At 48.5% G+C, this 12167-nt stretch overlaps 1 pseudogene; it reads right to left on the minus strand.

Annotated features, from left to right (window-relative positions):
• Positions 1-813: 813 nt before the first annotated feature.
• Positions 814-12167, minus strand: LOC131566669 (fibrinogen-like protein 1-like protein; annotated as a pseudogene).

Raw genomic sequence — 12167 nt, forward strand, 5'->3', positions numbered from 1 at the left:
AAACAGCTCTCATCTCCCTGAGCCAAAGGCACTCCAGGACTCACATGCCCACTGGAGGCAACTTTAGTACATAAATACCATGGAGGCCGGAAGCTGGAAAGGGTGGCATCTGCTGAAGGGTTCTGCCCTCAAAGATGAGGATGTATCATAGAATCATGGGGGTTGGAAAAGCCCTCTACATCAAGCCCAACTGTTCTACCAGCACTGACTCTGGAAGTCATCATGGCTCAGGGAAAACCTGAACAGCAGCAGTAGAAACCCTCTAATGCATTAACCTCTTTGAGAACTTCAAAGGTCTGAAATAAACTTTCACAATTCAGACAGTTCTTTGAATACAAATTTATTTGACTAATTAACATCTATTAGGCCTTACATGCAGGAGGTTCGGAGTGGGAAGTTGTCTGTGCACTTTAGTATCTTGAGCAAGATCTTCAGTAGAAATTAGGTAGTTTTCCTGAAACTAAAGATGTAAATTAACTGACAAAGCCACAGAAGTCTACTGAGTTGAGCATTTCACATGTTGTATAAAGTGCACTACCGATCTGGAAACTTCTTAGTTTCCAAGAGACTGTTTCTATTATTAATGTAATTAAAATGGTCTGACTCTGAACTAGACAACACAGGCACAGCTGAGAAGTAGAGAAAATCTACAGAAGGAAGAAAAAGTTGAAAATGTCTTATTTTATTCAGTAGCTACATATGACCAACCTCTGCAAAGACCCTGTGGCACACCCAGTTTGGTTTTGCTTTGTTCCAATTCTTTGGAGTGCCTGAATTAGCCCCAGGTTGGGCAGAAAGGAAATGAAAATGCAACTAGCAGTAGGTGGTGGGTTTAATGAGGATGGCCGAGGCTTTGCAGTTCCCCAGGCACAGGTTGCTCCATGTCATGCCCCTTTGAAGTTCAGATGTACAAAGTGATATGCCGAGTTCCACCACCACCCCCAGAGCTGGCGGCACAGCTCCCATCAGACGTGTCCTGATCCCGATCTCTAGCAGAGAACTTCACATTGTCATGCATGGTGGTCATGCCCTTGGAGGCCATTGCATCCTTCACTCCCCAAGTGCACTCCCAGCCTCAGCTGGTAGCTCTAGAACTCATCATCCAGGCTGAACAGTTTGTAGTCTGCTAACTTCATGTTATTTGAAGCATCCCAGATGACAAACCTGACCTGGTAGACATTCTGCCTGGTGATCTGGTGGATGTACTCAGTGCCCAGCCAGAACTCGGTGTGTACATTCCCAAAGCCATGCTTTGCTTGTAGGTGCTTCAGGACTCATCCCAGCTGACTGGAGTATCTCTGTGATTCCTCTGGATGACAGTCCAGCCTCCATCCTCCCTGTTCATCTCACAGTACACCATGATGTTTGCTGTCCTGTGGGTTGGATGATGTAGATGCCACTGGGGCTGCCAGCAGGGACCTTGCTGCAGTCCTTGGGCCAACCTGGGGCATGAGAGAACATTGGAGGACCAATGCACAACATCCCAGTGTGCTGTCCTTGGCATCCACTGCATCCCTAGGGTTGAGAAGGAGGAAACCTCATTCCCTTAGCATTAGACCCTGTGGATGGCTGTCCCAGGGACATCCTGGGACTGAGAAGAGACATCCTCTGTGGGCCTGTGGCAGCAGAGTAATGATAGCAAAGTAGAGTCCTCTGAGATCACAGAATCCCAGAATGGGTTGGCTTGGAAGTGACCTTAAAGCACATCTTGTTCCATCCCCCTGCCATGGCCAGGGACACCTTCCACTAAACCAGGTTGCTCGAAGCCCCATGCAACCTGGACTTGGACACTTTCAGGGATGGAGCAGTCACAGCTTCTTTGGGCAACCTGTGCCAGGTCCTCACCACCCTCATTGTCTGACATTTCTTCCCCATTTCCAACCTGACCCCACTCTCCTTCAGTGGCCTTCAAGTTTGGAGGAGTACTTGGAGTTCTGCTGAAGCACTGGGCTGGCTGATCCCCAGGCTGATTGCCAACTCACCACAACTGTGCCTTCATTCCCTACACCCCTCCCTGTTCCCTGGGGAATGTGGATCCTTATTGCTGCGGCCCTGTGCCTGCTGAGGGTCAGCTGCCTGGTTCTGCTGGATGATCCCTCCAGCTTCATCTGCATCAGGAAAACATGGAGTGAGAAGAGCAGCCCTGTGCCACAGCACAGAGGTAAGTCCACCCCCCACAGGATATTATTTCCAGCACTGAGTTTTTTATAGGGCATTTCAATGATTCCACTTGGCTCATTTTTCTTCCTGTGTGGTAGTTTTTAGTTGGAAAAACTTCAAAGGCATCAGAGACTAGGAATGGGAATGCTGCATCCATTAACGGCTGCCTATTTGCTCCTCTCAGCAAGGAGCAGACAGCATAACTGAGTAGAACCACAGAATCATAAATGGTTTAGGTTGGAAGGGACCTTTAAAAGACTATCTAGCCCAACCACCCTGCTATAAGCAGGGACACTTTCCACTTGAACAAGTTACTCAGGGTAGTAGTGATGAGTAGAAATATGTACAGAGAGAGAAGGATTGAGAGGGAAATCAGACCATGGGTGCTCTCAGACCAAGATCAACAAATGGAAGGTGTTGCTGTGAACCTGCTTTCCAGTGATGAAGGATTCATGTGCTCGTTCAATTCATAAAGAGCTCCAGAAACCTTCAGAGTGTGAGGGAGCTCACAGCTATGAGAGAACAATGCTCTGTTTCAGGGAAATCCCAGCACCCATCTCAGTAAGACTGTTTCCCTGACAGCCTCTAGAATTGTGACCTCCATCAGTGGTGTGATGAAGTTTTGGGATTGTTTTGCCACGTGCAAGCTTCAGAAAGCATTTTGATTAGTCGCTTATACAAAGTCTCTCTGAAGTTTCAGGGCTGTGAATGACTATACAAATATATATGGGAAGAGAATACATAAAGGAAGAGAAACAATCTGTCTAGAAAAAGCTGCCACATACAACCTTGTCAGTAACAAAGAGGGCTGAATTACCAAATCTGGTGAAGTTTGTTTAAGATATTAAATTAGAGGAAGATTTGATCAGGATTCTTTTATTTCTACAAGACTATTTTCCACATCTCCCTTTCTGTACAGAGGAGACGGCTCCTGATAGTTCGATAAACAGAGTTCAGGGATATAAGACAGAGAACACATACCAGGAAAACGCCCGTCAGAATGGATATTAACAATTTCATCTAAATTTACTTTCATCTCTCCAGGTTTTCAATGTGCAGAGCAAGAAGTGGGGATAGCAGGGCCAGCATGGAGGTGAAGAACAGAGGACTGTAGTGATGAACAGCTGGAGAAAGAAGATACACAGTGAATTTGGGAATGTGAATCCTCTGGAGCAGAACTGACATGTTGGGTTGTGGGCATTGCTGGTACATAAAGATACTCAGGATCTCCTGGAGGAGGGATAAACAAAGCACAGGGACCTAGGAGTTTGGAAAGAAAGGCTAGGATGCCCAGCTGCACACAGAATTCATGCCATGCCATGCCATGCCATGCCATGCCATGCCATGCCATGCCATGCCATGCCACACTCATCCATGCTGTCTCTGTTGGGACCCTGTGCAGTGGGGAGCTGAGTAGGTCTGGTCTGGTGGCAGCATGGCCAACCCCTATGTTTTATAGGGCTCATCAGTGAGGTGAAGCAGCTGAACAAATAGCAGTATGCATCTATTCCTGGGAATTTATGGTCTATTTGTCCTCTACAGGTACCTCTGCTCATCTGTTGTGTGTCTGTGGTAAGGGTTCCCAGCTGCTGGGGTTCACACAGGATTCCACAAAACCAAGAAAAGCTTGTGATAACACCTAGCAGGACCATGGTCCCTAGGGTCAGCCAGCAGGTCAGTGCAGAGGACCTGCTGGTGCTGCCCAAGCACTGGATGAAAATGGGGACTGAAAGCAGGGGGGAAGAAAGATGAGATTCCAGTCTGATGCTGAGGATTTACCAAAATGCCCTGCACAGATGTGACCCAACAGTTGCAGCTGCTGCCTGATGCACTGGCCACAAGAGAATGGAGATGTTCTACATGAGAAAGCACCCCAGCTGGGGTGATGCCCACCCACACACAGTGAGGGAGAGCAGGTCAGCAGAGCCCTCTTGAGCTTGTTTCTCCCCCTCAGGACATATGGGATATAGGCAGGGAGTGTAGGGAAAGCAGCACTGTATGACTATAAAGTTTTTGTTCAGAGCTGCCACAAAGCATCCAGGAGTCAGGGACCACCCCTAGGAATGAATGTTGACCTTGGCCCCAGCCTTTGCTGATGGAAGGCACAAGGCATCTCTGCCTGCAGTTCAGTTCTGTTTTTCAGCAAGGTGAAGTAGTCAATCCAAACAGCAGAACTCACCTGTTGTTGCAGTGTGAGCTCATTTCCTGTTTTAGATTTCCCAGTCCCTTCCCAGGTGTTGCAATACCTCTCCCTTACCCCTCCCCCTCGCCCCCTTTCTGGGTTGTCAGTCAATCCTTAACATTCCAGCAAGGCCATCGTGTGGTTGGTCAAGTTTGAAGGATGCCCCTCAGGCCTGGGGGTCATTGGCATAGCCAAGTGTCGTTTATCCCCTGAGACCCTCCTCCTCCCACCTGGTTGGTGCTCACCTGTCCCTTCCCCTCCCTCTGTCCCTGGGCTTAAATTGAGCCAGGACCATGGGGTCAGTATTCTGTTGGAGCTGTTACCAAGATTCAGATGTCTGTGACCATGGAATAAACTCTGGATTAAACCCTCCGGCAGAATCCGTCTCCTTTTCCTCTTCACCCTAGCCTGAAGCCTTTCCACCAGAGGTAAACTGAGTTTCTAACCTTGACTGGACTTGTTTCAGCGCCCAGCTGCAACATCCAGCCAGCCAAAAGTGTCTCTGAGGTGAAACACCACAGCTGCCCCCTTTGGCCCAGCAGCAAGGGTCAGACAAGCCCAGGCACGTTCCACCTGGTAATACTGGGATCTTATTCCAATAACCTATTCCTGGAAATTATGGTTTGCTTACCTCCTTCCACAGACTCCTCTTCTCACGTGCCAGCTGTCATGCTTCAGTGATAAGAGTTCTCAGCTGCTGGTGTTCACACTGAATTCCACAAAATCGACAAAAGCTACTGATAAGGATTTTTCTGAGTGTTGTTAATACTTGCAGGGTTTGAAGCCAAGCCGTGTAGGGACAGTCTTTCACCTGGTCATGCCAGAAATTTCTGTTAGACATCCACCAGGTCTGTCCACCTTCACCTGGTGCATTACTTGAGGGGATACTGTGCTCTGACATTTTACGTGGGATTCCACACACACTGAGCAGCAAAAGGGCCTCATCTGTAGCTCTGACCCTTGCTTCCAGTGCCATATATAAACAGGGACTGTAGCATTTGTCTTAGACACATTTCTGGCAGTACAATGTCAAAACAAATGAGAAAGGTCTCCCCAGCCCTTCCAGCAGCACTCCCCATGCCACACAGGAGCAGGGCTGGCTCTCTGCACCCACCTGGACACCAAGTGCAGCCCCAAAGCCAAGGTGCCAAGCTGTGCCTGACATCCCAACCTGTGGGCACTGGGGAAGCCCTGGCTGCTGTTACCCCTCAGTGACATCCTCACCCTACAGCTATAAGGGAGGTCCTTGCAGCTGGGACCCCATGGTGTGCCCTCCAGCACTGTGGACCCTTGAAGTAACAGTGCCAGGGCATGGATGGCCTTGGAAGTGTGAGCCCAGCCAGGGTATCTGGAGGCCACAAGGGAAGCTGAATTATGGAACGAGGGAGAAGAAGGGACTGAGCCTCCCTAGATGGAGACTTGCAGTTGTCCCCTGCTCCTCTCCTGCCCTCACTGTGGGACCTGCTGCCCAGGGAACCATCATCCAGAACAGAGAGTGTACTGGAGCCAGATGAACACCCAGTGCTGGTGACACACAGGGGTACAAACGGTTCTAACAGGACCACAGCAGGAGCTGGAGGTCAGATGGCAGATCAGGGGGGAGAAACTGCTGGTGCCACCCAAGCACTGGATGCATGGGCCCAGTTTGTGTGACCAGTTCCTTGGGTGGTGAACTGGGCACTGGGGCACAGCCAGGTTAGGGTGCAGGTACAGGGGCTGGTGGTACAACAGGTGCAAGAACTCTCATTCTGTCTCATCCTGCTCAGTGCTGTATGGAAAACCATGATATGAAAAGCCAGTGTCCATAAAGGAGACAGAGGAGTCCTGCAACTTTATTCCAATAAAGGGAGGAAGTCCACTGGGTCACACTCCCATGGGGTTTTTTTCTCTCAAGGTTTTGGAGGACGCAGCCTCCTTTGATCCTGCCAGGAAAATTAACCCACAAACACCAGAGATTTATGTCCAAAAAGTAGACAGGGGAGTCGCATTACTTTACTTGAATAAAGGGAGAGGCCATGGGGAATTCCCCTGGGGTCTCTCCAATTTTTGGCCAACACAGCCACCTTTTTATCCTAATTTCCCAACCACATGTCCCTCTCTCTTTCCCCATTGGCTGAGGGACTTGAGAGGTACAGGCTCCCCAAAACACCTAATACCTAAGGCCCCTTTCTAATGTATAACCTCCCCACACATTTGTCTTTTCCTTGTGTCAATTAGTGGAATTCCTTATGGAATTTATGGTTCTTCCCATTGTTTCTTTCAACTCCCAATATTGAATTTTATTTATCAAAAGACCTACAATTTATTTGTAAAGACAAATCTCTCATTCCATTTATGAATCAGTGGAATTCTTCCCATTGTTTCTTTTATCACTCAGTATCCAGCTTTATTTACCAGCAGATCCACAGCTTGTTTGTAAAGACAAGTCCCTCATTCCTTTCGATCCTAAACTTCCGGATGCATGTTGCTGTTGCCAGAATTATTTTTGCTTTTATATATTCTCTATATTCTTTACATATATATTCTAGCTCTATTGCTGTATAGTTATATAGTTCCTAGCTAGCCCCAGTACTTTTCCCCACCCTGATAAGCATGTGAGAAATGACTGCACCCTTTAAAATTTCAAAAGTTTATTAAACTGCAACAAACACAACAAAGGACTGAATAAGGAAAACAGACAGTGCTGGGAGTGTGGCCGACTGTCAGAGGCTCATCCACAAAATGGCTGCTCCACTTTTTATACCCCTGGTTGCATCAGCCAACCCTAGCCCCTCCCAAAGTCTGCCAGGCAACTCTTCTTTGCCATCCCTTGGTGGAAACCTTCCTGCAACTTGCTTGGAGGTGAGATGTTGTGCTAAGCCCCCCCAGCAACAAGCTTTCCCCATTCCCAACTGCCCCACGCAAGGGGCACATGTACACACCCTCCCTCCACATGTCCCTGACAGCCCTGACGATACAGAGGGGGGAAGGGGGAGAACAGAGGGTGTCCAAACAACAAACTACAACAACATAACCATACATCAACAAAACTTCTCTTAACATACACACAATATTCATCCCTTTATTGCAAGAGAGTAAATACTGTCCTATTTACCTGTAACTTCCACTTCCCTTCATTATCTTTCCTTGCTCCCATTTGGACGAGTTTTCTCTCTTTGTCTCGCTAAACATCGGGACTTACTGCATTTCCCCCATGGAGGTTAACACCATCATTACCCCGATTAGGCCACATCCCTATCTTCCAAATCCACTAAATTGTTTCCCTGTGCCTCCAAAGTCACCTCTTTTTTGATGTCCCTTAACATATACCACTGCCATTTCTTCTGGTCATTGTAGGGCCTTCAATTACTCCAAAATAAGCCTTTCATGAGTGCACTCCCAGCCTCAGCTGGTAGCTCTAGAACTCATCATCCAGGCTGAACAATTTGTAGTCTGCAAACTTCATGTTATTTGAAGCATCCCAGATGACAAACCTGACCTGGTAGACCTTCTGCCTGGTGACCTGATGGATGTACTCAGTGCCCAGCCAGAACCCAATGCACATTCCCAAAGCCATGCTCATAGGTGCTCCAGGACTCGTCCCAGGAGATCACTGAGCTGCCAGTTCCTCTGGATGACAGTCCAGCCCCTGTCTGCCCCACTCATCTCACAGTACACCATGATGTTTGCAGTCCTGTGGGTTGGATGATGTAGATGCCACTGGGGCTGCCAGCAGGGACCTTGCTGCAGTCCATGGGCCAGCCTGGGGCAGGACAGAGGAGAATTGAACAAGCCCAAGGCACAGACCTGACATTACCAGCCATATCTGCCCAAAGAGTACAGATGAGGCAAATCCCATTGTCAGGTGAGCACATTTATTCCCTTCTGGAATTAATGCCCGCCTCCTTGTCGTGCCCCCAGTTCTGCTCTCCCCACCTGTGATGAGCACTCACTGAGGAGCCTCTCCATCCTGTTGCAGGTAATATTGTCCAGACAGATAGTCCATCCCAGATCCTCTCCCAGAATAAATGCTGCTCAGGGCTGCTACTGCATTCCCCCAGCCACACTGCCTACACATGACAGAGACATCTGTTGTGTCTCAGGAGTCATCAGACACCATCCCCCACACATTGCTGTACCAAACCTCTATCTGTCCCAAGCACTGATTGGAGCCATTCACCAATCCTGCAAGTCCTTGGAGAAAAAGGGCTCAAGGAGCTGTCAGTGTGTGGACAGAGACATCATGATGAACAGGCTTGAGAGGAAGGCAGGTCTGAATATGGCTTTAGAAAGACAGAGTCAACACCAGATTGAGTGTGACAAGAGTAGTTCAAGGAGGGTTTTAATAGGAGTTAAAAACGTTAGCAGAGTTCTCTAACTCTATCCTTTTTTCTCTCTTATATCCATATTTAAACATTGTGATGAGCTTTGTAACTTATCTTCCAGGTGGTGTCAACATCTGCACATCATCGTTCCCTACCTGCATCTGACCATGTTTGTGATGTCAACCCTTGCCACAGAAAGCACAAGGTCACTGCAAAGACACATGAAACACAAGGACATTTGAGTTTGCCACTGTTAGCAGTAAAATCACATTCTCCAGATGAATCCTTGTTATTCCAAACTCAAGGATGGAAAAACCAAGATGATACAGATGTGCTCCCATCATCCTGGAGACATCTTCCAAATAGGCACTTGTATCTTTTTACTGCCAGGCCAGTGAGTTTTTCATATGCACACATGGTGAGTGCAGCCCCACAACACAGATGCCCCACAACACAGAACTCATCAGCTCAGCAGAACAGCATTTGCTTTGCAGTGCTGCAACACTCAACAAGAGCATCCTCTTCCCTGTGCCAATAGCTTGGAAATATTTTGAGGTCAAGACTACTTGTCTCATGTCCCAGGTGACTTTTCTCCCTACCCCATCCTAATAATTTGTCTGGCTACAGGCTTGGCGGGTCACAGACAGCCATAATAGCAGCAATTACTGCCCTTTCCAGCATCCCACACCACAGAGAAAAGCCTGCAGGTCCTCTCTAAACTTTCCTCAGGAGGAATTCAACAGTGCTGTGGTCCAGCCCCATGGTCCTGCAGCGACAAGAAGTGATGGGTGGCCTAGGAGAGGCTTTGGTTCCTGGAGAATCTGAAGCAATTCTTAAGCAGCAGCATGGACACCACACCAGGAGGAGTGTAGTGGCTTTGGTTCTCCAATTTGAGATTTCGCCAGTTTTAAGATTTCCCAGCCAATGCACCAATGCATGTGGTAGGTTCAGTGCTGGCCAATCACCATACACTCACTTCCTGCTGTGAGGTCGGATTAGGAGAAAGGCAAAGCAGGCACAACACTCTAAAAGGGTATAAAAAAAAGTTTATTAACAGTAACTAAAAGGAAGAGTAATAAGAATCAGAACAAACCTTCAGGACACTTCTCCTCCCCCCACAACTTTTTCTTTCCCACTGACAATGTAAAGAAACAAAACCTAAAATTTCAGTTAGTTTACCACCTCTAAAAAAGTCTTTTTTCAGTTCACTTAGGGAGAGAAGTCCCTCTTGTTAATGTTATGGAGGTTTCTCCACAAGAAAACAGTTGTCTCATGACTTTTAATTTCCATCAATAGCAGCCACTGGGGGAAATCTGCAATCATGAAATCCCTCCCATTTTCCACAAGCTTTTCCTACAGCTGTGTTTATGGGCCATGTCAACTTATGGGTTTTAAAGATGAGCTGTTCAAAGGCAAAGTTTCTCATTATCTATCTCTAAAATCGTCTTCATCTTTGGGAACACAGGTCTTCTTATTTCCCTGGGGGCACAGGGTCTTCACTCTTTTCTCTCTTTCTGTTCAAACTTCTCATAGATTACAACTGCTTTATCATCTGCTTACTTTGGCATAGAGGCATTTGCTCAATATCAATCTGAATTCTTTATATCCCCATGATTTCATGTACTACAGGGAAACAGAGTCTTTTCTCCATAGCTTTACAAGGGAATTTCAGCCCTAAGATTAAAACATCTCCTCATCCCTCCCATCTGGGACTTAACTTCTTCACTGACCTCAATGTCTTCATATTGCTCCTTTATATTGCCTGCATTTTGTTCTTTTCTCTCACTCAAGGGAGGATTGAAGTACTAAAAATTAACATCTTGCCCAGGGCCTGCAGATTGTCACCTGACCCTGGCCGGGGTGCTACAGATGGCGGGAACTGCGGCTGGGGGGGATGGAAGGCTAGGATCTAATCTGCCAGGCCGGGATCTAATCCGCCAGGCCGGGATCTAATCCGCCAGGCCGGGATCTAATCTGCCAGGCCGGGATCTAATCAGCCAGGCTGGGATCTAATCAGCCAGGCTAGGATCTAATCCGCCAGGCCGGGATCTAATCCGCCAGGCCGGGATCTAATCAGCCAGGATGGGATCTAATCAGCCAGGCCGGGATCTAATCAGCCAGGCCGGGATCTAATCAGCCAGGCTAGGATCTAATCAGCCAGGCTGGGATCTAATCCGCCAGGCCGGGATCTAATCAGCCAGGCCGGGATCTAATCAGCCAGGCCGGGATCTAATCAGCCAGGCTGGGATCTAATCAGCCAGGCCAGAACTCAGCAGCATCACGATGGGGGAGGGGAGGGGGGGTGGCTTCTCCTTCCCACTGCCCGGTGGCTGCGGGCGAACTCCATGGTGGTAAAATCTTGGCCGAGCAGGCCCGGCCCAGGCTGCTTCTGGGGGCTGGTGGACTCAGCTTGGCCCTGGGCTAGCAGCAAGATGTTAGAAATTGGAGCCATGGCCCTGCTCACGGCACTCCCTCCCCTGCCCAGCAGCCGATGGGAGGGGGCTGGCAGGTGCCCTGGGGGAAGGGGCCCAGCCTGGGGCAGGGGCTGCCCGGCCTGGCCAAAACAGAGGGTCAGGGTGTGTTACCTCTTTGCCAGCTGGAAGATAAACAGGAAGTTCCCAGGTTTCTTTCATCTTTAACATATTTTTCATAGAGGTGTGTACAAGTTTCCAGTGGCTAAAAGTTTTGCATCGCTTCCATAAATGTCTCCCATGCAAAACCAGGACATTGAGGCACCATGTACCTCAGCTGGGGTCACCAAGCTTCTGCAAAAAGAGAAAACCGATGGAATAGCAGCTTGACATTGCCTCCCCTTGGCCAGCACTGAGTGCTGCAGGGAGAGCTGTAGGATTGGGCCCTTAGATGTGTGTCTCTGGTTTCTCTCAATTCCCCAGTCACAGAAACGCAGCACATAAGAAGGAGCTTCCCTGCCCATTCCCCAGCCTGAAATAAAATGCTGGTTTTAGGCCAGAGCAATTTCTTACCATGTAGAGGACAGCAAAGAGAGAGGAGAGGACCCTTTCCCAAAGGGATCCTTGGGTACCAAAGGGAAGGTGGTCTGGTCAGATGCAACGGCCACCCCTAGGCTCAGCAGCCTACAGGACCCTACTTTTTGCCCATATGGGTACAAAGGAGCTCCCAGCACATGCAGGAAGCCCCATGGCTGTGACTGACCCACGGCAGGATTTTCCCCTTGAAGACATGCAACTGTGAGCAGGCGTTTCCTACCAGTAATTTGGGAGGATTGGAGCTGAGCTGTGGAGTAGGGTTTGGCTGTTGCACACTTTTGGTCCAACTGCCTGTGCTGCAGTGCCAGTCCAGAACCCTTGACTCAGGAGCTATCAAAATGTGCTAATATTGCTGGCTTGTCCTAGGATGACTTTATGATACTAGTATCCCCAGCCATCTGTTCTGTTTATGCTGAATATTAAGTTTTGCACCTTTAAGACTGGTTCCAAGAGCGAAGTGGGGGGGAAAAGAAGCACAGTTTGTTTTCAGAAACTGCACTCACTTTCCCGCAT

Source organism: Ammospiza caudacuta, chromosome 20 (assembly GCF_027887145.1).
Source record: "Ammospiza caudacuta isolate bAmmCau1 chromosome 20, bAmmCau1.pri, whole genome shotgun sequence".
Taxonomy (NCBI): Eukaryota; Metazoa; Chordata; class Aves; order Passeriformes; family Passerellidae; genus Ammospiza; species Ammospiza caudacuta.